This window comes from Pleurodeles waltl, chromosome 2_1, assembly GCF_031143425.1.
Source record: "Pleurodeles waltl isolate 20211129_DDA chromosome 2_1, aPleWal1.hap1.20221129, whole genome shotgun sequence".
NCBI classification, from domain to species: domain Eukaryota; kingdom Metazoa; phylum Chordata; class Amphibia; order Caudata; family Salamandridae; genus Pleurodeles; species Pleurodeles waltl.
Genome location: NC_090438.1, coordinates 540,934,509 through 540,960,996, shown reverse-complemented (window position 1 = coordinate 540,960,996; position 26,488 = coordinate 540,934,509). Strand labels below are relative to the sequence as shown.

At 40.9% G+C, this 26,488-nt stretch overlaps 1 protein-coding gene across 2 annotated transcripts in view; it reads left to right on the top strand.

Moving 5' to 3' along the window:
• Window positions 1-1,500: 1,500 nt before the first annotated feature.
• LOC138266015 (C-C chemokine receptor type 5-like) overlaps window positions 1,501-26,488 on the top strand; it is a 91,488-nt gene continuing 66,500 nt past the window's right edge. For both annotated transcript variants that reach the window (XM_069214324.1, XM_069214331.1), the window contains exon 1: window positions 1,501-1,840. The gene's annotated coding sequence lies outside the window, so the exon portion shown is untranslated. The remainder of the gene's footprint in view (window positions 1,841-26,488) is intronic.

The following is a 26,488-nucleotide window of genomic DNA, read 5'->3' as shown; positions in this document are numbered from 1 at the left end:
GCCCTATTTGAGTGCTTCCTGCAGTGATGTTTGTCGAGTGTGTGGTATTACTGTGCATGATTCCTGTTTTTCTGTTTTTTTTTTATTTGTTACTAGCTGCATTTTGCAATTTGGGTCACTCCATTGGCTTAGGTGTATCAGGGTTATTTAGAATTTGGCGGAAGGGGTGGACTAACATAAATTGGTGGCCTGCCCTGCCAAACCCTGTGCTCCCTAGCTCATTTAGAGGTAGAAGCACCACAGAGCTCCATTCAACTGACTCTATCAAAGGGGACCCTTGACCTGCAACTCATTTTTAGAGGAGGGCTACTGTCACAAGATTTCATTACCCAGGACAACCAGAAAAGGCATGGGGGTAACTGACAGAGAAATAAAATTGTGATACATTGATCCAGACTCTCCTCGCTCCTGTCCCCTTGCAAGGGACAAACACACAGGATTGTAGTGTTTCTTTATATTTATTGTTTAAAAAAGACCACTTTGGGAGTTTATTTTTTCAATAAAAAGTTTGCTGAGGTGGGCCAAAACAGCACGCTGCTTCTCATTCTTGCCTACTGTTAACACACTGCCTGTTGCATTGAGCCAGAGATGATCACAACAGAAATCCCATCAGGAATAAGATTGATGTGAGTATGTGAGTATCTCTCTAGAAAAAGGAGAGGATCTTTGGTGCTGGAAATGGTTGGTGAGGTGGTAATTAATAAAAATAAAGGTAGCTTCAAAGATGTATTTCTTTTCAGATAGGTGTCTGAAGGGTGGTGTCCCCTCTGCTTGTTCTGGGTAGATCTAGGTGGTGAAAGGGTACGAACCCTGGAATACGTAAATCCATCAAATATCAATTTTCTCACTGTTTGTGAAGTCCATTATTTTGTTCAATATTTGTAATTTTGTTCTAAGAGACAGTTACTTTTGATCTGAATTGATTCAATTCAAATGTGTAGCTTGCTCTAATATTAAAATGAGTGCAGGGCCTAGCAGCCTGCACATAGGGAGGTATAAGCAGACAAGTAGTCATGTTTTTAACTTCTTTGTGAAGGTGAGAGACAACCACGTAGAAGATTCACGTATTCACAGAGGTCACAGAGAGAGCTCTGCCACCAAATGATCTGTATACAGGACAAGTCACAATTGAGCCTTTGAGGCGAACCTAAGGGATCTACAAGGTTAAGAATGAGAGAACCTCCTCGTTTCCTCTATTCCCAAATACACAATCTGGTGTACTTCCCTCTTGTCTTACTAGAGCTATTTTTCATTCAGCTTTTCTCACAAGTGCCCGGGATCTGGTACCTTTCACTTTTGTTCTGCTTTTCCGTCACAGTGTATTTGTTTTCTTTTTGCTTCAGCATACGTGCCCTGCATGGCGGTTTCTACAGGTGCCAATTATTGTAAGTCAAGTCAATCTGTTAACATTGCTGTGTGCTTGTGTGCTTTATGTGCTGTTCTTAGGCTTTTCGTTTTTCTCCTTGTGTTCTGCTTATTTCTGTAGAAGTATTCATCGATGGCAGCTGTTTCAATGGCTCACCCCATCAAGAATGGTACAGCTCAGGGGCTGAATCTGTTACCTCTTGTGCAACTAGTCGCATCAGTCCGCTGAAGCAATGACATACCTCTTCCTGCTGTGCTCAGTGGCACATTGCGAGCAGCAACCACTGCGGGTAGGTCGACCTGAGACGAAGTGCACATTCTTTCACAACCTCTTGAACCTCGCTCATAGCACAGATTAGTCTGGCTAATGAAGAAGCTGTGCAAATGTCACAGTAAGAAGAATACACAGCAACCGCAAGGTGTTTGAACTTTATCAAAGACAGCATACTTGATATTCGCCTCAGAATTTTCATTGGTAAGTTACAACTTTAGTCCTTTTTCATTTTGATAGTGATGCAGGCTTGGGTAGAATTAAATGCATTTCTTCTTAGCCCTCCCTTATTGATCTTTGTGAGTTTGCAGGAGCTGAGGGAATTATATTCTGTGCCGGAAGGGACACAAAGAAAGTATTAATTATGTATTCTTTATTAAACGGGTTATTGATGGAATTACATTATGCGGTACAAAGGTAGAGAGTATAACTTCGTGTTTAAGTGCTTTCTCAAGTTCTTGAGTATGGCATCTCTGTTTATGTCATTTTCATTGCAGAGCATAAGGAAGCTGGGCTTTGGTATCCCAAACGTTCATTGAATCATTAATCATTGTTTTCACTTATCTTTTTTTATTCTGGTTAGCATTGTAATAATTATTTTCTTTTTTGGAATTTTATGGTATTCTTCTCCGCCAGAGTTTTTATTTTTATTTCACTGATGATTTGTTATTGACTTCTACGCTATTTTTATAACTGACAATTTATTTCCAAAACGTAAGTAAAAATAGTTTTGCGTCATGTAATAAATAGTTGGGTGACTAATTCAGATCTATAAAAGAAGCAGAGACTAAAATTCAAAGGTTTAATTAATATTTTTTTTATTTTGGGTTAACACATGAAAGGCCGACGCATATGATGATACCTGTGTAACTTGTTGATTATTTTGCAGAGGTGTTTGCTTCTGTGATCATAATACAAGTGTCTTCTGCTTTGGGCAGGCCAAATAACGATTGTTTTACTGAAGTCAGGCTCTCTACTCCTTATCATGGAACAAAGTAATTGCTAATGTTTTTACCGAATTCACAAGTGGTAGAACACTGGACGTTTCTGGGCTGAATAGAAATGTATGAGCTATGAACAACCACAGCTATGTCCAATGATGCAGACCATTTGCTTTAATCATTGTGCTGCCCTTTCCTTCATTATTTTCTTTGTCACTTGTTGTGAGGCACCAAGACGCAGTCGAGGAACAGGAGCCAATTTATTTAACCATGGACAGTGCCTGAGACTATTATCATGCCCCAATGGTTAACCGCCACCAACATTACTAATTACCCTGAATGTACCATATTGACATTACAAGGCATCATGTGACTGGGCCACGCAACACATGCTTAAGGAATTGAAGGGCGATGGGGGTCAGGAAGAGAGGAAGGGTATATTCAGAACATAGTCCAAAATGTGGGACATTATGTCATCTCCCCTTTTCAGAAAAAGTTCCGCCCATGAACCAATCTTTGAATTTTGTCAGTAAACCTTTACTACTTAAAATGCAACCATCCACCCTGCTATGGTAAAGCTACAATCATTCCTACTATCACTTGGCATGCTACAAGATATTTCAATAGCTTGATGTATTTGCTCACTAACTTGCTCATTGGCAGGCATGTCATTGGTCATCTTGGGCTTTGCGATATCATCAATACATTCATATGCTTGCCCATTCACACCACATTCATTCTCAGTCAGAGGTGTCATGGTGGATACTTGCACACACAATACACATGCCCCATTCCTCCATTGACCAATTTCCCAAAGTGATGCAAGAACCATTTGTTTTCACAATTGAAGGAGACCGCCAAATTTAGTAGCCCGATTTTTGATAGGTGACTGTCTAATCCTGACAAAATACCCGGCAGACACCATACAACCAGCAATCACTTTTCTCTTGTTATAAAACTTTCTCATCACTTTCTGTTTGCTGGACACTCTTTCACGCATACTACTGACCCCCTGCTGCCACTTTTCTGATTTACTGTGTTCTCCACATCGGACCAAAGAGGATGGAGCTTAGAAGCAGCTATTCTAGTCCAAAAGAGCTCATGGGGGTATGCCTATCACAGCGGTGGGTGTGGAGGGTTGGCAATATGCTCACAAGCAAGATATTAGAACTTCTCTCACAGGTAGACCACTGCTCAAAGCTAACTGTGTGTTTTCTTTTAATAATCTATTGAGGTGTCCACCAGGCAAATTACTTTGGGAATGGTACACGGAATCCTTAATGAGGCTCCATCATCACCCCTTAAAAAAGGCAGAGACTGCAGCTGACATAAACTTAGTGCCATTGTCACTGGCCATATGCTTTGAGAACCCTTCCATTATGAACAATTGTGCTGGGAAGTCTACACACTCTTATGCCAATGGTTGTTCTAGAAACTCCAATTCGAACCTCAATAATCTACCAACATAATGGGATAGCACAAAGAAAGTAGTCGCTATTTCATTGGTCCTATGGTGTTTATGCAAACATTTTGCTATGACTCATCAGGTAACCTAAAATGTGTAAGTAGATGGACACAAACCCTGAGTGTCCTATCAGACACACTGCACACCTACCAATAACACGCAAATGTATTTCCACATTTTGGTCCACAGCCGGCCAACAATAGCCGTTTATGAGTCTCTTCCTGCCTGTCATGCATACAAAACCTTAAGGGGTAAGAGTAAGAAGGTGAGACCTTAATTCAGTGGTTAGGTATCATTATTATCATATAGTATATTATGATGAGATAATTTAACTTGTTAGCTCTTGTTTTACATTCCAAAATGGTCAAAAGCTAATTTCTAGCCCTCTCTGCTTAGACCATTCTTTTACAATGTACTGCAAAGAAATTGGAATACTGACTTGTAGTGCCATTCATCCATTCACATAGTGTGACATCTAGCTCAGCACTTGGTTCATCAGACAAGCACAGAACTATCCCATTCATATCACCTTCACACCATACACTGTCACAAACCCGGAGGTCTCATAGCATTTGCGACCAAAAGTTAGCAGTAAGATTTGTTTTCCTTAGAATATGTTCCACAGAGAACACGTACTTGTACAACTTACATGCCAGTTTAGCTATGCCAGGGGACAACTCCTCAGAACCACTCTTCTCTAGAATGTTCACCAATGGCTTCTAGGCTGCACGGATATGGACCGGTGAGCCCGACAACAAAACTCTTACATTTGGTACAGTCCACACACATGGTATGGGTTCATGCTCTATGACAGTGTATTTCTTTTGGATTACCTGAGTTTATGTGATGCACAGGCTATCACCCTTTCGTCACTTGGTCCCACTTTCTCAAAACAGCCCCAAGCTTTAACTGATTTGCATCCCCAATCACAATGGATTTTAAGGTTTCCTCAAAGGATTGTAAGGATGGTGCCTCTTGCAGTATGTTTCTAATTCACCAATGCAGACTCTGCAAGTATTTCTCCATAAAAAGTCTTTGTTCTTTTTCATTAGTTTCCACATGACTCTGCTTTTTCAGCATAGTTCATTATAAATCTACATTATACGCTCACAATCTTTAAAAGAATGACAGTGCTTCCTTATTACTTGGTTGAGGCGCTTTTGTGTTGACAGCTACCAAAGAAGGGTTGGGAAACGTGCAATCAATTCAGCATATATCTGTAAATGAAAAATCAGCATTCACATAAATGGGTATATGAAATGCAATAGTGGAACATAAGCAGAAAAACAAATATTACATTAAAGGAAAACATGCCCATACAGGGCAAACTCTACATAATAGGTAAAACTCTGTGACAACGACACATTGAAGGCCTCTACAAGAGCATAGTTCCCTCTCTTCAGCATAGAGACCAGTACCAATAGAACACAGCAATGGCAAGGTGAACCATCATTGGGACCTGATGGTTGGAAAGAGAGGCTTACCACTACAGAATGATGACAGGCAGCACAGGGTGGCACAAGCTACAATATTGTGCTCGTCACCAAGAAACAATGTACTGATGTGCCGAGACAGGTGTGGATTAGAGGGCTCTTAATTTAGCTGCGCACAGTATTGGAGAACATAGTAATGCTGTAGGAGGCTGGCCTGGTTTGTAGTGGGTACCTTGGGTACGTACACCTTACACCAGGCCCAGTTATCCCTTATTAGTGAAGTAGTAGTGTTCTAGCAGCTTATGCTGAACCACGAGACATTCAAAGCTCCTGCAATACCATTTATAGTTACACAGTACTTATACACAAGTAAAGACAATACTCAGTGTTACCAAAAAAAAAGGTATTTATTTGGGTGACACGGTACCAAAAATATCTTAGAGACAATACTCCTTCTGGAGGTAAGTATTATACACTATATATACACTAGACATCAAAATTAGAAAAGTAAATAGTCATAGAACAATGCAAACAGTAGGAAATCCTATAGAATACAATGGGAGAAAATAGGTCTAGGGGAAACACAAACCATATACTATAAAAAGTGGAATGTGAATCACAAATTCCCTCCTAGACAAGTGTAGTGTGTGCAGACTCGCTAGGAGAGTAAGAATACAGTAAAGGTAAGTAAATTACCCCACCCCAGAGCCCAGAAAAGCAGGAGTAAAGTACTGCAAGTTTCCTTAGGACACACTACACCTCGTTATTGGGATTTTGCAGCAGCCAGCTAAGTCTGCAAAGAACAACTGCTGGATTATTGGACCTGAAGACCAGCAAAGGAAGGGGACCAAGTCCAGAAGTCTAAAGTAGTTCCAGGAAGGACAGGAGTCCTTGCCAACCCAGAAGAGGGTACAAAAGAAGAGTCCCTGGTTAGTAGAAGACTGCAGAAATGCACCCTAGGAAGATGTCAGCGGGTTCCCACATGATGCAAAAGCTGTCCCACGGTGTGAAGATTGTTGTAGATGAGATTTCGTGTTGGAAGGCTCCAACAAGCCTTGGCTACAACAAAAGTGTGTTTTTCATAAAAATGGCACTGAATGGACACAGGTGGGACCTGGGGGCCTCCACTCTATGTGAGGAGGAAGAGTGGGCTCTCAGCACCTTAGAGAGCCCTCAGGATGCCAGTCAGCACCCCCAGAAGCCACAGAATCTGGGTTCAAAGGAGGTGCAAAATGCGGTTGATGCAGCACAACAAAAGAAGGTCCCACACCGCCGGAAAACAACTCAACAAGTTGAGCATCGCAGGATGGAGTGCTGGGGACCTGTGCCAGGCTGTGCACAAAGGAATTTTGCAAAGAGTGCACATAGGCCTCAGGAGGCGAAGAAGACAATACACAAGGGTACCGTAGTTCTCAGGGAAGGTAAGGTCTTTCCTCCTCCAAATTGCGTCAGCAGGACCTCAGGACAGTCTATGTCGATGATGTCCACCCTCTGTGTCCTTAGAAGCATGCTCGTCGCCGTGAGAGGAGTCCCAGGGTACCAGTCGTCACCTTGGAGGGTGCCTGCTTGGAGCAGGGGTGTGACTCCTTCACTTCACAGGAGATTTCTTCGGTCCTTATGGTGCAGGATGAAGACAGGGAGTCCCCAGAGCATGCACACCGTGGAAACTGTTGCAGTTGCTCACTTGGATCTGAGGTTTGCTGAAGAAAAGTGTCTCTTGTAGAGACACTTTGTTGCAGTTACAGCGTTTCTGGCTGTGGTTGATTTGAGGTCAGAAGAGTCTGAAGTTGTTGCAGAGGATTCCTGAAGGAAACTTGCAACCAGAATCTGAAGAGAACCCAGAGGAGAGACCATAAAAAGCCCTGATAGGGGGATTGGCTACTCTATCAGGTATGGACCTATCAGGAGGGGTCTCTGACGTCACCTGCTGGCACTGGCCACTCAGAGCCCCCAGAGTGCCCCCACACCTTGCAAAGCAAGATGGCTGAAGTCTGGGACACACTGGCTGGTGATGGACAGGGGAGTTGTCACTCCCCTTTCCTTTGTCCAGTTTCACACCTGAGCAGGGGAGAAAGGGTCCCTGATTCGGTGTAGACTGGTTTATGCAAGGAGGGCACCATCTGTGCCCTTCAAAACATTTCCAGAGGCTGGGGGAGGCTACCCCTTCCCGACCTGTAACACCTATTTCCAAAGGGAGAGGGTGTAACACCCTGCTCTGAGAGGAAATGCTTTGTTCTGCCTTCCTGGGAATGGGCTGCCCAGACCCCAGGGGGGCAGAACCCTGTCTGTGAGGTGGCAGCAGCTGTATCTGCAGTGCAAGCCTCAGAGATCTAGTTTGGCAGTACTGGGGGTCCTTGATGGAGCCCCCAGGATGCATGGAATTGGCTCCCCAATATCATATTTGGAATAGGGGGACAATTTCATGATCTTAGACATGTTACATGGCCGTATTCGGAGTTACCATTGTGAAGCTACATATAGGCATTAACCTATATGTAGAGCACGCATGTAATTGTGTACCCGCACTCACAAAGTCCTGGGAAATGGCCCTGAAATATGTGGGGGCTCATTTGCTAGTGCAGGGGTGCCCTCACACTTAGTAACTTTGCACCTAACCTTCAGCAAGTGAATGTTAGATATATAGGTGACTTATAAGATACTTAAGTGCAGTGAAAATGGCTGTGAAATAGTGTGTGCACTATTTCATGCATGCTGCAATGGTCCTGTGTAAGGGTTTGTCTGAGCTCCCTATGGATTGCAAAAGAAATTATGCAGCCCATATGGATCTCCTGGAACCCCAATGCCCTGGGTACCTAGGTACCATATACTAGGGACTTATAAGGGGGGTCCAGTATGCCAATAGAAATTGGTAAATGAATTCACTGGCCTACAGTGACAAATTTAAAAACAGAGAGCGAATAAGCACTGAGGTTCTGATTAGCAGGATCTCAGTGACACAGTTAGGCACTACACAGGCATACACATTAGGCCACAAACTATGAGCACTGGGGTCCTAGCTAGCAGGATCCCAGTGAGACAGGCAAAACACAGTGACATATATGTTTGTATCTATGAGCACTGGGGTCCTGGCTAGCAGGATCCCAGTGACACAGTAAAAACACACTGACACACACTCACAAACAGGCCAAAAGTGTGGGTAACCATGCTAGAAAGATGTTACTTTCTCACAAATGCAGCAACTGTCACTCGCCTCATGACTTCCTAATTGCCCAAAATTTCCATGCCAACTTTCAAAGATCATGCATGAGGGGGGGACAACGAAAGCATGTGCGCGCACACACACAAACACACACACACAAACACACACTCTCTCAAGGAAGTGGGTGAAGAGAAGAAGGGTATATACAGTACTCAAAAGAAAATGCAGAACATTACATGTCTCCTTAAGATTTCATGATTATTTTTAGAGAATGGGATCGGAGCTTCCTTTCCTTGCTCTCTTAACTCATGCAATGATTGTCATTAGTTCATTGCATAGAATGCTGTAATTGACTGAGCCAACCAAAATGTGTAGAAGACTAGAGTTCACAAATGGTGCGTTTCCAACAGAGCTCATCCTAGGGCAGGCCACCAGTGAAAATGATGCATGCCATCTCCTTGTATGCAGATGACATGTTATATTTCCGAGGCGTAACAGAGGCTTTTATGGCATTGCCTGTCTAAGGATGCATTCGAGCAAATCATATATTTTTCTGCTGCTCCAGATGCACCTCACAGCTGGGAATATCATTAGGCACCCTGCAGTTACAGTAGGTCTTACCCACTTTTCAATATTTAGAGCTTACTGTCTACCATGGACAGACAGACCTACTAAATGGATAGATAGAGGCAGTACAAAGATCACTGAAATCTTAAATAGCCTTTTGGTCTCAACTGCCCCTGATGCTCCCAAGCCAAATAGCTGTTTCAAAAATGATTATGCTCCTGCATCTTCTTTATTATTTTGTGAATTTCCATCTCTCAATCCCAATATCCTACTTCTGGCATCTAGATACTTTGCCGCTAGAGTTTAAATGAGATAGTGGAAGGGGCGGGGTGAGTCTAGTGAAGCCAAAACTTCCCCCCAAAAAAGGAGGTATGGTCCCCATGATTTTTATGGCTATTTCACCGAAGAAAATTGCAATCGATAGCCAACTAGATAGCTAGCTATCACTTGAGTGAAACAAGGCTTACTATGTTTGAGTTTCAAGGAGGGGAAATATACAATTGCTGTTCCCTGGCTCAAAGCCACCTAGGGAGTTGCACCTTCTATTTTGAGTGGCACTCAACAACGTGAAACAAGGACTGACATATATGAGTTCAACACATTTACACCTGGGACTCGCTCTACAAGGCCTTCCCATGAGGTCCGGTGCTTGTACACCATGATGGCTGATGCAGTGGAGAAGAGTAGACCTTCATACATTGGGCAACCTCTACCAAAAAAGAACACACCTCGATTTTCAGACACTGACAGAAACCTGTGACCTACAGTAAGGCCAGTTCCTGCTATATGACAGGATCACACACTCTTCTAAATAGCTATGTTTTACCTCCCCTACTGAACACACTAGACACACTCTCTTACAAACATTGTGCACTATAGACCATGACTGTAAGCTAGTTACTTTGATCTGCAGAGCAGTGCAGAAACACGCTGAACTATCTCTGCTGTTCCTTAGGGAACAATGGAAGGTAGATTTGTCCCATGCCTACAATGGCAAAGAATGGTAAAATGGACTAGAATGCCCAGAAACATTCTAGAACTGCCTGTTTCAAATTTATACAGTTCAACATCTTGCTATAAGCCTTTCTCCCAACCCACAAATTGGGACAGATATACCCCAGAACACAGACACAGCTAACTATAAGGCGACACTCTCCAGCTGATGTTTCCCCTTTTGCTGTGGATTTGCCCATGGCTCCTCTTGATTTGGGTAACAGTCCAAGCTAGGATTTCTGATGTAACAGGCAATGCACAATTGACTACCATAAAGCGGTCTATTAGGCATATATCCCAGTCACTGGAAAGCCAAGAAGACAACAAAGTTCACAGATTGTATGCTATTATAAGCCGAAAGCACCATAACCAGGAATTAGAAGTCTGCTCTACCCTGCCTCCCATCTTGGTGTAGGAAAAAACACAGATGTCCTGCATTGTTTAGAGGCCAAGAGTAAGGCAATCCGCCGGGAAGAAAAACAAGGTCTCCACAGACGACCAATTGCTGTGATGTGGAATGCATTGGTGCTTGAATTTAAAGACCACAAAAGTGCCGCCGATATGGCCCCCCCAGAGCTCCTGCTAACACCCCTCTGACACCATTCAGGGTAAACCACTCTATTGGTCACTGTACTCATTGATGCCCAACTGGTCCACTCAGTGTATTCCCCTATTCCCTTTACAAAAGGTCCAGACAAGGGCCCTCCTTAGGCAGTGTTCCTCGTCTGTGACAAGATAAGCAGGATGTCAATCAATATACCCTAAATGGTTCAGGCCACTCTCCATATGACACTGCTCTTGCTATGACATCCACATATTAAACTTCACTCAGAACGAGATGGGAAAGTATAAGCCCAGAACACTCCAGAGTGTAGGGTTGGACCTGCTAACGCGCCATGAAATCCTAGCTATTATCTATAGTGAATAGTGGATTCTGCACTAGAGGACGATGGATCGAAGCGACATAGGTTTGAGGGGATGTCATCAATGAGCATCAGCAAAGGTTAATAACAATCAATAATATTAAGCTCCAATCAATAACCACACCAATTTATTAAGAAGAATTCATAGATGTATTTCCCTATATTAACAATGCTAATGTCATGAAAATAACTCTCAAACACAAATGATAAGCATATAAGATCAATAGTGGTTGGTGTAAGTGTCTTATATATCTCCATTTGATCAAGACAATTAAACAAATTATCTCTAAAAGAATCACACTTATTAATAATACAAAAACTGGTAATAATGGCAAAGTATACATTAGTTGAGCATCAAATGATTTCAAAATAAATCATGAGCATTTCAAATTATTCCCTCACTAACCGCAAATTAGCATTAACATGTTGGGCTTCATGTGAAAAAAAATTAGTAACACAAATTTAGAAAAAAAACTATTTATCTCAGTGAACAATAAAAATATATTATTAATATGCAGCAATAAAGTCATAAGTTGCAGCTGGTACCTATAAAGTAAAATAGACACATATTACATTACAACAACATACATTACCAACAGTAAAAGTAGAAACAGCAAGTAGCTTGCTTCAGCCGGGGGACACCATCAGTTATGGCTTCAGAAGTCTTAGGCCTAATGTCTGAAATAGAACCATGCGCGGTCCAGGTCCCGCCCGAAACTTCGCTGCGCGGCTTTGCGCCGCTTTCTGTGCACCACTTGTCATCCCCTCTTGCTCCAAAGGTGGCAATAAATGTTGTCTGCCCTGTGGCAAAGCTCATAGAGCTGCAGGTTCAGGTCATTGGTGGACAAGATGCACTTATAAGTGCTAATCCATGAGGGGACTACAATTCCCATGTTTTTAGAGGCAGCAGCCATCTTGGGGTGTGGCAGGCCTATAAAGCCCAGCCACACCCAAGCACGTTGTTCACTATTTTGAAGACTTCGATGCAGTCAGACCTCTTGGGGATATCTTTGGAGAAGAACAGAGTTCTTGAATGGCAGAGTGTCATCCAACCGAAGTATCCTTGTTTCCATGGTGCATTCAAAAACAAGTAGGTCATACTCGTAGCGGTAAGGCATTGCTGAATCCAAGTTTGAAGGAAGTCGTTAATTCCAAAAGGTAAAGTGCCCCTTAGCATAACGAGCAAAACGTTTCAGGCCACAGTGGTAAAGCGCCTCGGGCACGACATTTAAAGCGCTTCAGTTCACCGGAGTAAAGCGCACTTGCCATGACATTTAAAGCGCTTCAGTTCACAGGAGTAAAGCGCACTTGACATGGTATTCAAAGTGCTTCAGTTCACCAGAGTAAAGCGCACTTGGCACGACATTCAAAGTGCTTCAGTTCACAGGATGAAAGCTCACTAGGCATAGTATTCAAAGCGCTTCAGTTCACAGAAGTAAAGCGCCCTTGGCACGACATTTAAAGCACCTCAGTTCACAGGAGTAAAGCACACTTGGCATGGTATTTAAAGCGCTTCAGTTTACAGGAGGAAAGTGCACTTGGCATAGTATTCAAGGCGCTTCAGTTCACAGGAGTAAATCGCACTTGGCACGACATTCAAAGCGCTTCAGTTCACTGGAAGTAAAGCGCCCTTCGCACAGCAATCAAAGCACTTCAGTTCATATGAGTGAAGCGTCCTTGGTCAAATAATCAAGGCACTTCAGTTTGCATGAGTAAAACTTTCAGTCCTAGGTGGCAAATGTGAAAACATCTCAAAGATAAGCAAATCATAGTTTCCTTGTTTTTGGAAGCATAATATGTGAGAGACATATTTAAGTCTTTGATGATATGTGAGATACATATTTAAGTCTTTGCGAATTTCTAGACTGAGACCAAACGTTTTATGTTTATTAATGCATAATAGTTGCATGATTGATGTTCAGAGTATGTCTATGGTCTAGGCCCTTGCCTTCTCAAGATTCAGAGGTCTCAGTTTGTTCTTGTTCCATGATTCAGAGAAGGGCCACGCCCAGTTTTGTTTAATGCTCACGACATCCTGAAGTATCATGATTTTACCAATTGTTCTTATTCCATGATTCAGACAAGGGCCATGCCCTGTTTTGTTTAATGCTCATGACATCCTGAAAGTATCATGATTCTACCAAATTGTTCTTGTTCCATGATTCAGAGAAGGGCCACGCCCAGTTTTGTTTAATGCTCATGACATCCTGAAGTATCATGATTTTACTAATGGTTCTTGTTCCATGATTCAGAGAAGGGCCACACCCAGTTTTGTTTAATGCTCATAACATCCTGAAGTATCATGATTCTACCAAATTGTTCTTGTTCCATGATTCAGAGAAGGGCCACGCCCAATTTTGTCTAAATGCTCATGACATCCTGAAGTATCATGATTCTACCAACTCTTACACCCATGGAGACGCCTTTGTTTATTCCATAAGGGTCTCAACTCTTGCGTCCACGGAGACGCCTTTGTCTATTCCATAAGGGTCTCAACACTTGCATTCACGGAGACGCCTTTGCCTATTCCATAAGGGTCTCAACTCTTGCACCCACGGAGAAGCCTTTGTCTATTCCATAAGGGTCTCAACACTTGCATCCATGGAGACACCTTTGTCTATTCCATAAGGGTCTCAACTTTTGCATTCACGGAGACGCCTTTGTTTATTCCATAGGGGTCTCAACCTTTGCATCCACAGAGACGCCTTTGTTTATTCCATAAGGGTCTCAACTCTTGCACACACGGAGACGCCTTTGTCTATTCCATAAGGGTCTCAACTCTTGCATTCATGGAGACACGTTTGTCTATTCCATAAGGGTCTCAACTCTTGCATCCACGGAGACGCCTTTGTTTATTCCATAGGGGTCTCAACTCTTGCACACACAGAGGCGCCTTTGTCTATTCCATAAGGGTCTCAACACTTGCATCCACCGAGGCACCTTTGTTTATTCCATAAAGGTCTCAACTTTTGTACACACGGAGACGCCTTTGTCTATTCCATAAGGTTCTCAACTCTTACATTCACAGAGACGCCTTTGTTTATTCCATAAGGGTCTCAATTCTTGCATCCACTAAGACAATTATGTTCATTCCATAAGGGTCTCAACACTTGCATTCATGGAGACGCCTTTGCCTAAATGTATAATTGTATGTTAATGTTTATGAACAAGTATATACATACATGCTTAACCATTTTTTGTTTTCAGATCTCACTCCCTGCGGTTCCCTACCGTAATTCCCTTCCCCCCGTCTGGCTTCACCATAACTCTGTGCTATAATAGCTTTCTGAGTTGGTAATTTGCATTTCCTCCACAAATATAATAAATTCCAGGTATTGGAGGATCCTGTCCATTCATCATAAAATCCCACTTACTCCTAAACATAAAAACATGTCTACATTCACTCTTTCCAACAAACACTCTATCATTTTTACTCCAAGGTCTATGTATACAAAGTTTTCCTACATGATTGGCATCTATTATTAGTTTTCCTTGTTTAGTGATGTCACTATAAGCATAATCTATTCCAGGCTTTATACTTATGATTCCCTTATCTATCTTTGCCTTTATTTCTCTCCTTCTATCTTCTGTGTTATCCAAGAACTTCTTTTCTACTGATGTTAATAAACAAGTTAAGTTGTTTCGATGTGCAAAAGCTGTGCCAAAAGTTATAGTAGGCTCAAAGAAATCTCTCATAATTATTATGTTATTTTCTTTGCCTATTTTATTCAAATAACCTATGACAGGTACAAAAGACAATACCATGTCGTAGTTTGAATACAAATACTGGATATATTCTTGATTATAGAAAAGCATTATCAAAAGATTGCAACATATAGCAAAAGTCATGGGCAAGCTATGATAAGTAGTTCCTCCTTCCACTGAAATCGGAGTCTGTGTGCATATATAACAATCATTTGCGTCCACCACCTCAACATACTCATGCAATAAGCGATGGAAAACATTAGAAGCAAGCTCTTTCTCTTTGTGTAAGTGTTTGACATCTATCCTAAATTTATCTTTTGTTAGTGGCTTATCAACCAAATCTGTAGTATAGTCTGCTTGGCTCCATCCATCTCGTAAACAGACACTCCTACGAACAACAATAAACATATTAGCACGCTCACTACCATTAAGCCAATACTCAATAATTTACAACAACTAATCCGACAGTTTTGGTTAAGTGAGTTACTCATTTTTTTTCTATGTTAAAAAAAGAAAGTTTCAAAAAAACACTTTAAAAAAAACATCAACAATCGCTCCTAATTTTATTTCATTCAGTCTTGGACAGTTCCTTTGTCAAGTTCAGTATAGCAGCTTGTCTAATTCAGTAATTCATTTGTCTCCTCCTGTAAGTTTTATTATTTTGTCTCCTCAGTATGAGTTTTCAAACTCAATTTTCATTCTCTTTACCCAAAGAGTAAGTTTCTTGATAGTCTTCACATTTCAAAATAAGAATTTTCTAAATCTCTGTCAAAGCAATAGTTCAAAAATTCTTTTTGACAGTCACTTGTATTCAAATATATCCATTCAAGTCCAGCATATCTCCTACTTGCAACTCTTTTCCTTTTCGGTCATCTTCCACTTTCACTATCTTCTCCACTAGTGTGTTCCTCTCCAGGCAATTCTTTTTCCTCTTGAATCGGTGGTATCACGTCAACTTTTCCACTCTATGCAACTTTCTCTGGCCAATTGTCTCCTTTCAATGTTCCTTTTGTCAGTAATCTTCTCAGTATTGAGTCTTCACTTGCCTTTGGACCTTTTTCTTTGGACGTTCCCACAATTGGTTCTGGAAGAGTATAATCCACTTGGGTGGGACTATTCTCAATTCCTTTCCCAATGGGGTCTGTCTTTTCTTCAGTTTGGTTTGTCAAACCACCTGCTGCTGAGGTCTCCTCCCTCTCAGCAGATCTTTCCTTTGTTGATTCTTGTGTTTCACCTTCCTTCGAGGACACCTTCCTCAGATCGAAATCAGTCTTATCTCTTTCTTCTTGAACTGATTCTTCTACACCTTCTGCAGCTTGTTCAACTTCTTTACTACTTTGTTCTTTTTCATCTGTTATAGGAGTAGGTACATCTCTGTCATTCTCAACATTTTTCTCACTTTCTCTTTCTTTGTTTTCAATGTTCTCAACTGTTGGTAATCTCAACATTTTCTATTCTCTTTCTGTTGGATCATGCGCTTTTCTCGTATGACTTGCTTGCACCCAATTAGGCAAACCAGCACACTTCACAGCAGTTGTTGTAGTGAGCACGATCTGATAAGGTCCCTTCCACCGTGGCTCAAGGCAAGACTTTTGTACGTGCTTTCATATAAGCAGCCAGTCTCCGTCTCCCAGACTGTGACATTGACCTTGCGTTTGTTGAGCTGTTGCAACTTCCACCTGATGAGAAAAAGACCGAACCACATCAGCCAGGCTTTTGCAGTAATCTAGCACCATATCATCTGTAATATTCACAAGTGCATTTGCAGGTATTGCTGGCAATCTCATTGCTCTCCCCATCAAGATTTCATGCGGAGACAACCCAGTCTTCTTGTCAGGTGTACTTCTCATTGACATTAGTAGTAGAGGTAAAGCATCTGTCCATTTCAAATTTGTTGAGGCACACACTTTGGCCAATCGTGATTTTAATGTTCCATTCATTTGCTCTACAAGACCTGAAGCTTCTGGGCGATAGCTGCAATGTAGTCTCTGCTGAATGTTTAATGCCAAAAAAAAGCAACTTTTTCACCTCATTATTGAAATGTGTACCCCTATCTGATTCTATTGAGACCGGAAAACCAAAACGTGGAATTAATTCTCGCAAAAGCAATTTAGCCACTGTAAGACTACCATTTCTCCTTATTGGGTAAGCCTCAATCCAATGACTGAAAATGCACACAATCACTAGCACATATTTCAAACCAGCACATGCAGGCATCTCAATAAAATCCATCTGCATTCTACTGAATGGACCTCCCGCCATACCTATGTGACCCATGTTGACCATTGTTCCTTTGCCGACATTCATCTGTTGGCAAATTATGCACCCATGGCACACCAGCTCTGCCACTTGTCTGAATTTTGGATTATACCAGAAGAGTTTAAAATTCTTGATCATCGCATCTTTTCCAATATGCATTTGACCGTGGTAGTACCTAGCCATTTGAGTTAACAAACTGTTTGCCAAGACTACCTTTCCCTCTACTGTTACCCAAATTTAATCTTCCCTTTGTATGCCTTGATGCCTAATCCAATCTCTCCTTTCTTCTTCAGGAACATTGTTCTATATTGCTTTCAACTCACCTAATGTCTCCACTATCTGCATAGTAAAATTTGCATACATTTCTTCATTTTCAGACATCAATTTCCAATTTCCTTTGAATGAAATCCCATTCAGAGCACAACATTTTGGAACTTGATATGCATAAGCATTTCCCAATGTTACATAATCTTGCCCTCTCTGGTGTGCACTGCATTTAACCACAGCAATTTTCTCGGGTTTCTATACTGCTTGTAAAAAATCATGTATTCTTTCCCCACTTCTCACAGGTGACCCTGAAGAAGTCAGGAACCCTCTTTGTGACCACATTTGGCCAATGTTGTGTACAATACCAAATCCATATTGGCTATCAGTGTAGATGTTCACTTTCATTTGATCTGATAATTGACATGCTCTAGTAAGAGCCACCAACTCTGAGACTTGTGCCGATATTACTCCTTTAAGCCATGAAGCTTCTAATATGCCTGTGGCTGCACACACTGCATATCCTGCTCTTCATGCACCTCTGTTCTCGCTTAAATAAGAACCATCAACAACAAGAATTTGATCATTGTCTTCCAGACAAGTATCTTTGATATTGTCTCTTGGTTTGGTACATAATTCTGTCAGTTCCAAACAATCATGTTCAACATCATCTATATTTGACAGATCTTCCCCCTCATTTCGCAATAGAGTTGCTGGGTTGACCACTGTGCACCTTCTTATTGTTACAATGGGTGCCCCAAGAATCACTGTTTCATATCGTGTCAGTCTTGCATTTCTCAGATATTGCGTTTTTGATCTGGTCAATAGAATTTCTATTGAATGAGGTACCATCACTGTCAGAGGATAACCCATCACATTATTTTCACTTTGAGTTATACTCTGCTCAACTGCTGCAACTGCTCGTAAGCATCCAGGTAAGGCTGCTGCAACATTATCCAAAGTAGCTGAAAAATATGCTACTGCACGATTGACACCACTATGTTTTTGTGTCAAGACAGACAATGAACATCCATCTCTCTCATGACAAAACAATAGAAAAGGTTTTGTGTAATCAGGCATACCTAAAGCTGGTGCTTGACACAAACTCTCTCTTAGCTCAGTAAAAGCTCTCACGCATTCGTCATCCATCATTATGGGATCTGAAACATCCTTATGTGTCAACCTTTGCAATGGTTTTGAAACAGCTGAAAAATTCGGGATTCACTTACGACAATATCCTACCATTTCCAAAAACATTCTCAACTCTTTTTGTGAACTGGGCATTTTCATTTTCATTATGGCCCAAATATTTCCCTTCTTGCTGACAATACTGCAACTTAGCAGGAGAAACTTTATGACCATTGTGTCCCGGAAAATTCAACAATGCAATTGTATACTCTTTGCAGCCTTCCTTTGTTTTTGATGCTATTAACAAATCATCAATGTACTGCACTAAAGTCGACTGATAAGGCATTACCAATGACTCCAGGTTCGTTTTCAGGATCTGATTGAAAATCAGTGGTGATTCTGAAAACCCTTGAGGAATTCTACACCAACAGTAGACTCTAGTCAGGAATTTGAAACAAAAGAGATATCTGCTATCCTCATGTAGAGGCACTGAAAAGAAAGCTTGGCACAAATCAATGACTGTGAACCATTCTGCATCACACAGAATCTGAAAAATTATTCCTGCTGGATTTGATACAACTGGACATATCTTCCCCACTATGTCATTTATTTTTCTCAAATCCTGAACCAGGCGTATTTTCCCATTCGGCTTTTTCAAACCCATTATTGATGAATTACACGGACTGCTCATCACTTCTTTCAAAACTCCTTGCTTCAAGAATTGGTCTATCAATGGTCTTATCCCCTCTACTATTTCATTTGTCATTGGGTATTGAGCAGTTTGTGGAAACAACACATTCTCTTTCACTGCTACTTTGACACCTTCAACTCCTTTCATCAAACCGATGTCTTTTCCTGAAAAATCCCAAACCTTCGGTCTAACCCTTTCCTGCAAATCATTCGGCAAATATTTATTCTCAAAAACTGGAAAGAAATTAATTAAATCTTCCAAATTGTGCCCTTCATTCGTCTCTTCTTCGTCAATTGCCTAATCATCCTCAACATTCAGTGAATCTAATTCACAAGACATCATCCTTTTCTTTTCATCAACTGGCAAATATTTCTCATCATCACTAATGGTCTCCATTGTGATTCCCTTTCTTGAACACAAAATCAAACAATGTATCTTGCACAGTAAGTCTCTTCCCAATAGTGATACTGGACTGGAGTCACAAACTAAACTATAATAGTCTCTAAAATTTCAAATTTTCAGAAGAAATGGTTTCGTAAGAGCATTAACCAACTGTTTATTTGCAACGCCTACTGTCTGCACTGTCCTTTCAGAAACAAGTATGTCTGGAAACGTTATTGTCCTTATCGTTGAGCGTGTTGCTCCTGTGTCAACCCAAAAATTTACCTCATGACCACGTGCTTCACCCTGCACATAAGGACCCTTTTGATCCACATCTAATGATGCAGCCATCATATACTCCTCCTCATCTGAACTATCCAACGGCCATGCAGCGTTTATTTCATTCTTACTTTGTAAGGGAAATTGTTCAACTGTTTTTGCACTTTTGTTTTTACTCTGATTCGTGACCACTTGCGAAAGCATAACCTGTTGCTGTTCCATTGGGCTCTGTATCATTTGAACCTGTCTCTGTATGTACACTTGCTGTACAGCCACCATCTGCACCTGTGGCTGCATTTATTGTATTTGTGGCATTTGTACCTGAGGTTGTACATTTTACATTTGTTGCACCGGCTGTAAAGGCTGAAAACCTTGCATGTTATTTACATTGTTCTGGAAATTTTTATTTTGACCTCTCATTCTAGGTCCTCTCATGCCCTGAAATTAATTGACACCATTTGTTTGCTGAACCATTTCTCCCTGATTCAACATTGGACATTGCCTTTTCCAATGTCCCACCAATCCACAAATGTGACAAGGTAACACTTTTCGCCATTTGCTGTTCATCTTGCATCACCACTGAACTCAAATCTACATTTCGATTAACTACCGGAAGCATCATTCCACCTCGACCTCTACCTCAACCTTGACTCGAAAACAAACCATTTTCCTGTGGCAGTTGTTGAAAATGTCCTTGCTATCCTGTCTGTGCAGTCTTAATATGCATCACCATTGCTTTCTCCTTCAGCTTTTTTTGCTTCAACTCAATTTCATCACTACAGTATTTAGCATACTGCAAAACTTCATCAATCAGCTTTGCTTGCCAGCAAATCAAATGATTCTTAATCATCTGACTTACTTTTGGTTTGAACCCATCAACAACTCTGAACACCAAATGATTCATGCTCTCCCTTTCAATTGTTTCTGCTCCACTGAATTGTTTGAATGCCTTCAACAATCTTTCATAATGCGCATGAACTGATTCCTTCCCTTCCTGTGTTCTATCTATGCACTGCCAATCATCATTCTTCGGCAAAATCCTCATTTTAAGAAACTCAATAACTTTATAGTAATGGTTCATTACTTCAGGAGATGGCGTACCTGTTTTTAAATCCCCTTGCGGTTCATTTATCGGCCAATCAACACTTCTCTTGCATTCAATGCACAAATCTGGTGGAACCACAATGTCAAAAAGTGTCTTAATGTCTTCCCACAGATACATCGAGAGTTTCACAAACCTATCTGTCTGATGGTACCACTCCACTGGCTTCTCCCTCAGTCTAGGGTAATCATTCGTAAAACTTATAATATCACTTCTATTCCAGGGTACATGTATAAAATTCTCTCCTGGCGTTTCTCTCATTGGTAAAAATATAACTGCATCCCCTGTCTGTGACCCATCATCTTTCTTTGGTCTTTCTCTTTTCTTGTCCCATTTACTCTCCCATTTGTCCAATGCCCTCCAAACCTGCACTTTCTCAAGTAATTCTTTAAGATGTATTCTCATCCCCGCAGATCTCAAGTGAATAGAGTCTTCTTCCTCCAAATTTATTCTATAACTTCTTTTTAGTGTTTTCATTTTTGTCAAGTCAATGTCATAATCGGCTACATCCTGTAACTGTTGATAAACTCTGTTTGCTCCCTTTGTAATGACTTTACATAGATATCTCAATTGCCCTTCGGTATAGGATTCAAGTCTGTTCACCCCCATGGTCACTTCTAAAAGTTCACTCCCTTCCATGTTTAATCTCACCTTGTTTATTGTCTCTTCCTCTTTATCCCTTCTCGCTTGTTGTTTTGAATCATTTAAATCTTCCAGCCATTTTCTGATTTCTTGTGCAGAAAAGCCTTTCAAAGATACTCCATTGGCTTGCACACCTACTACTCGCTCTTGCCCTGAACTCGTACTCTGCTGCGGAGCAATTGTTCCCAAATCCTCAACAGGTGACAAATCTATTAAAGAATTTGTCTCATTTAAACTTGATCCTTGTCTATTCTGCACATTTATCAATGAATTCTCTCCACTATTGTCCATACGAACATATAATTGAGTTACCGGACCCATCGTAATAGGTACAGTAATTGCATCTGGAATTAATCAGTATTCCAACTCTCTGTGTCTGTCCTGCACCCGTGCTCTGCATCTGTGGAATCTGTATATGTACAGGTTCTCTTAAATACATCCCTTGGTGACCTTGTGACATTACTAAATTAGTAGTTGTTTTCACAATCTGAGCCTCTGGCTGAGTCTCAGGAATGTTCATTTCAAACTGCTGTCTGTTACTCAATAGATCATTAAAACTACTTTGCATCTGAACTCTCTCATTGTCCAGGATACTGGTTTCTGATTCTGAAATTAATGGTGCAGTAGGAATTGTATTACTAATTCCACTCCCATGTGAACTGTTATCATTCTGCTGTCTCACATTTGATGGAGAATATGTTTCTTAAATATGAGTAACTATCTCATCGTTCTCCATTTCATCATTATTAAACATACTGTGCTTTGGCTCCTTTATGTTTTGAGAACCCTTCTTCTTTTTCTTTCCATCTTTTGTCTCAATCTCATCTTCCTTTGTTCTCGCAGGAAATAATCTGACCCCATGTAATGTTTCTACTCTCCACCATTTCTGCTCCTCATTCCATATAGCTTCAGACGTCTTTTCTACTCTTCTCATTTTCTTTTCAAATTTTAAAGCCTGCTGCTGTTTTGCTACCAGCTCCCATATTGCCAATGCTTCGTATTGCTCTGGCCTCTGTAAGGTTTTGGGAAAGCTAGACAACCTTCTTTCTTTGTAATCTTGACCCAATGTTTCAAACAAAGACATGCTGCTGCACCTCTCTCATCAAACACAATATATGCTGGTGTATTCTATGGTGGGCAAACCTCTCCTTTGAATGCCAGAATGTATTCATAACCCCTCAATGCACTTCTCAAAGGTTTGAAAAACTTCATTTCTGACTCAATTTATTCAAACCCTGATGTCTACAGCAAAAATTATTCTCCAACTCAATTAAGCAAGCAAATACAAACAGTAAACAAAGAATATAGAAAGAATAACCAATAATAGAAAGTAACTACGATCCCACAATTCTCTGCAACCCCCCTCGCCTTCCAATCGCATTACTCTATTGTCGGACTGATTAACAATCTGTGCGCGATTTCTTGTTTTTGCTAATTGACCCATCCCATCACGGCACCAACTACGTCATACTCATACATTCACCCCCTTTCACTGAGATGCTGACAAAATCTGTCGTCCCAATCTTTCACAACGCACACGTAAAATTAACCAATATTAATTTGCGAGCTATCTTAAAATAAAGAAAACAAATTCAATTATTTACTACAGGTAGGGTAACAAAAGCTCTTTAGAACCTTCCAAAGTAACCTTCAGCTTTCTTCTACTACTTTTTCACAGTCCCCACAACCGTGAGCAAAATTCGACCTGCGAACTTCACTTCTCCACTGTTCCTTGGATTGTTATCTAGTGCACTTAGTACTCACCAAGTCTTCAATATAATTCCATTCACACCAATTTCTCACAAACTCGACTTACCAATCACAACCGATTGGTCTACTAAATGAACGAATTACAACATATACCAAGTGTCGCTCTACACATATCAATATACTCCGGAGTCCCAGACCTCTCTCCTTAGGTCTGTCATCAACAACCACATGGATAATTTTTCCTGCATCAAGCACCACACTCAAATGAAGAACGCCGTTTCCCTACTCTTATACCTATAGGAGTACGTCCACTCCATCTAATCAACTAATTTGAGTATTTCTATTCTTCTATCCAACACAACCATCTGCAAATTAGCTAAAGCTATGCAAGCGCAAAAACACTTCATTTAAATATGACCAAACACTGCCAGGAACATAACCTTCAACCTAGGAGGTTTCCAAGAACCGGGGAAAGTCACTTAATACAACTAGCAACTCATCATGTTAAGTCCATGTAATAATTTGAAAAAAAGAAAAGAAAAGAAAGAACCATTCAACCATCAATTCAACACACCCAAACCTCACTACCTCATTATTACTTCATCAAAACAATGATGTAACCATCCTCTGCTACCAAAAACTGCTAACACACCACAAAATCCTAGCTATTATCTATAGTGAATAGTGGATTCTTCGTTAGAGAACGATGGATCGAAGCAACATAGGTTTGAGGGGATGTCATCAATGAGCGACGTGAGTATCAGCAAAGGTTAATAACAATCAATATTATTAAACTCCAATCAATAACCACACCATTTTATTAAGAAGAATTCATAGATTTATTTCCCTATATTAACAATGCTAATGTTAATCAGATCAATAGTGGTTGGTTAAAGCGTCTTCTATATCTCAATTTGATCAAGACAATTAAAAAAATTATCTCTAAAAGAGTCACACTTATTAACAATACAAAAAACAGTAATAATGGCAAAGTATACATTAGTTCAGCATCAAAGGATTTCAAAATAAGTCATGAGCAAATTATTCCCTCACTAACCTCAAATTAGCATTAACATGTTGGGCTTCATGTGAAAAGAATTGAGTAACACAAATTTAGAAAAAAAAACTATTTATCTCAGTTAACGATAAAAATATATTATTAATGTGCAGAAATTAAGTCATAAGTTGCAGCTGGTGCCTAGAAAGCAAAAGAGACACATATTACATTACAACAACATACATTACCAATAGTAAAAGTAGAAACAGCAAGTAGCTTGCTTCAGCTGGGGGACGCCATCAGTTATGTAATCAGAAGTTTTAGGCCTACCAACAGCTAAACCCACTCAGTCAATAAGTCTTGAACCATCAGAGTCAAACCTCATCTGCTCCAGTCTGCTCTTCAAAACCCTATTAATAATAATAATACTAATACTACTAAACACTAGCAAATTCTACCCAAATTATTATACTAAATCCTAATAAGCTTATGATTGGTCAATCTATGGGGTGGTTTCATTTGAGCCAATCAACAACTAAATTGTAGACCTAAAACACAGCAAATCTACGCTAACTATAACATTTTCTTCAAGAATAACATTTCCTCTTCCGTCTCGTTTGTAGCTCCATTGTTTAATCGCCTCTCGAATATCTTGTCTCAGGAAGAAACTTTTACTGTTTCAACTCAATTCCATCCTCGAGAAAAGACCAGATATTAGTAGCATTCTCAAACAATAGGACATTTCAACTTATGCAGTGCTTGGTTAAAACATGACCTTGTAAGACATAATGCAGCAACCCACTTCGGGTAGCTGTGAACACATCTATTCAAACGTCGAAAACACTTTTATGTAAGCCTTTGAATCATGTAAAATAACCACAGCTTCTAGTTAGAATGTTCTCAGCTAAGAACCAAAAAGCGAACGTTTTCAAAAGTCACTCGATTTTCACTTTAATTCCTTACACATTTTAGTATAAAAATCATTAATAACACATTAGAAAATTCACACTCTCAGAGACCCGTAAACCTTTTCTGATGCTCTTTTTCAATGCTTTGGTTGGCTATCAAGAGTAAAGGAATTAGTTTCTGCTTAAGCGATGACTTAATTGTACAGTTATATCCTGCATTTGTTTAAACCGCACAGGGCTGTGTATTTTCCATGTTCACAATGAAAATGGCAGTAAAAATTGTTTTGAAAAAATAAACACAATACAGGTTATAGGTACAGCTGGTTTGTTTGTCTCGCTGTAAAAAGTGACTTTAGTGGGAAGCAGGTGCTAAATATACTGCCCAAATACTACGTGAACCTTCCGCTCACTGCAAAGAAAATTTCCATTGTTAAAAGCCCCACACCCAAGAGTAAGGAACTTTAACATTTGTTATAGTCTGAGGCAGAGAGGATATAAACCTTTAGAACATTGCAACACTGGAGTAGAACGTACCAAATTGAAAAGAGAGCTTTAGAAAGACAAACTTTGGAATTTTGCATCTGAAGGTCTGTACCAGCCATTATTGCCTCTGAGCCTATACACCTTCTTCAATGGAGCGCTGAACAGTCCAGTGACCTAATGAGCATTAGGACATTGGAATGTTGGGACCTCCTTTGGAGACAATGGAGTGCTTTGGGCTTTTACTGGCTGGTAAAAGCCCGGAGCGTCAGCATGCTAATGTTCTTTGTTCACAGCAACAGCAGTGAACAATCAATCAATCAATCACTGCATTTGTAAAGCGCGCTACATACCCACAAGGGTCTCAAGGCGCTGGGGAGGGGGGGTGCTACTGGTCGAAGAGCCAGGTCTTGAGGAGTCTTCTGAAGGCCAGCAGGTCCTGGGTCTGTCGTAGGATGGTGGGGAGAGTGTTCCAGGTCTTGGCGGCGAGGTAGGAGAAGGATCTGCCGCCAGCTGTGGTTTTTCGGATGCAGGGGACTGTGGTGAGGGGGAGGTTGGCTGAGCGGAGGCTTCGGGTGGGGGTGTGGAAGCTGAGTCGGTTGTTGAGGTAGGTGGGTCCGGTGTTGTGCAGTGCTTTGTGTGCGTGGATCAGGAGCTTGAAGGTGATCCTTTTGTTGACGGGGAGCCAGTGCAGGCCTCTCAGGTGGAGTGTGATGTTGCTGCGGCGGGGGACATCGAGGATGAGTCGGGCCGAGGCGTTCTGGATGCATTGGAGTCGTCTCAGGAGCTTGTTTGTAGTTCCTGAGTAGAGGGCGTTCCCGTAG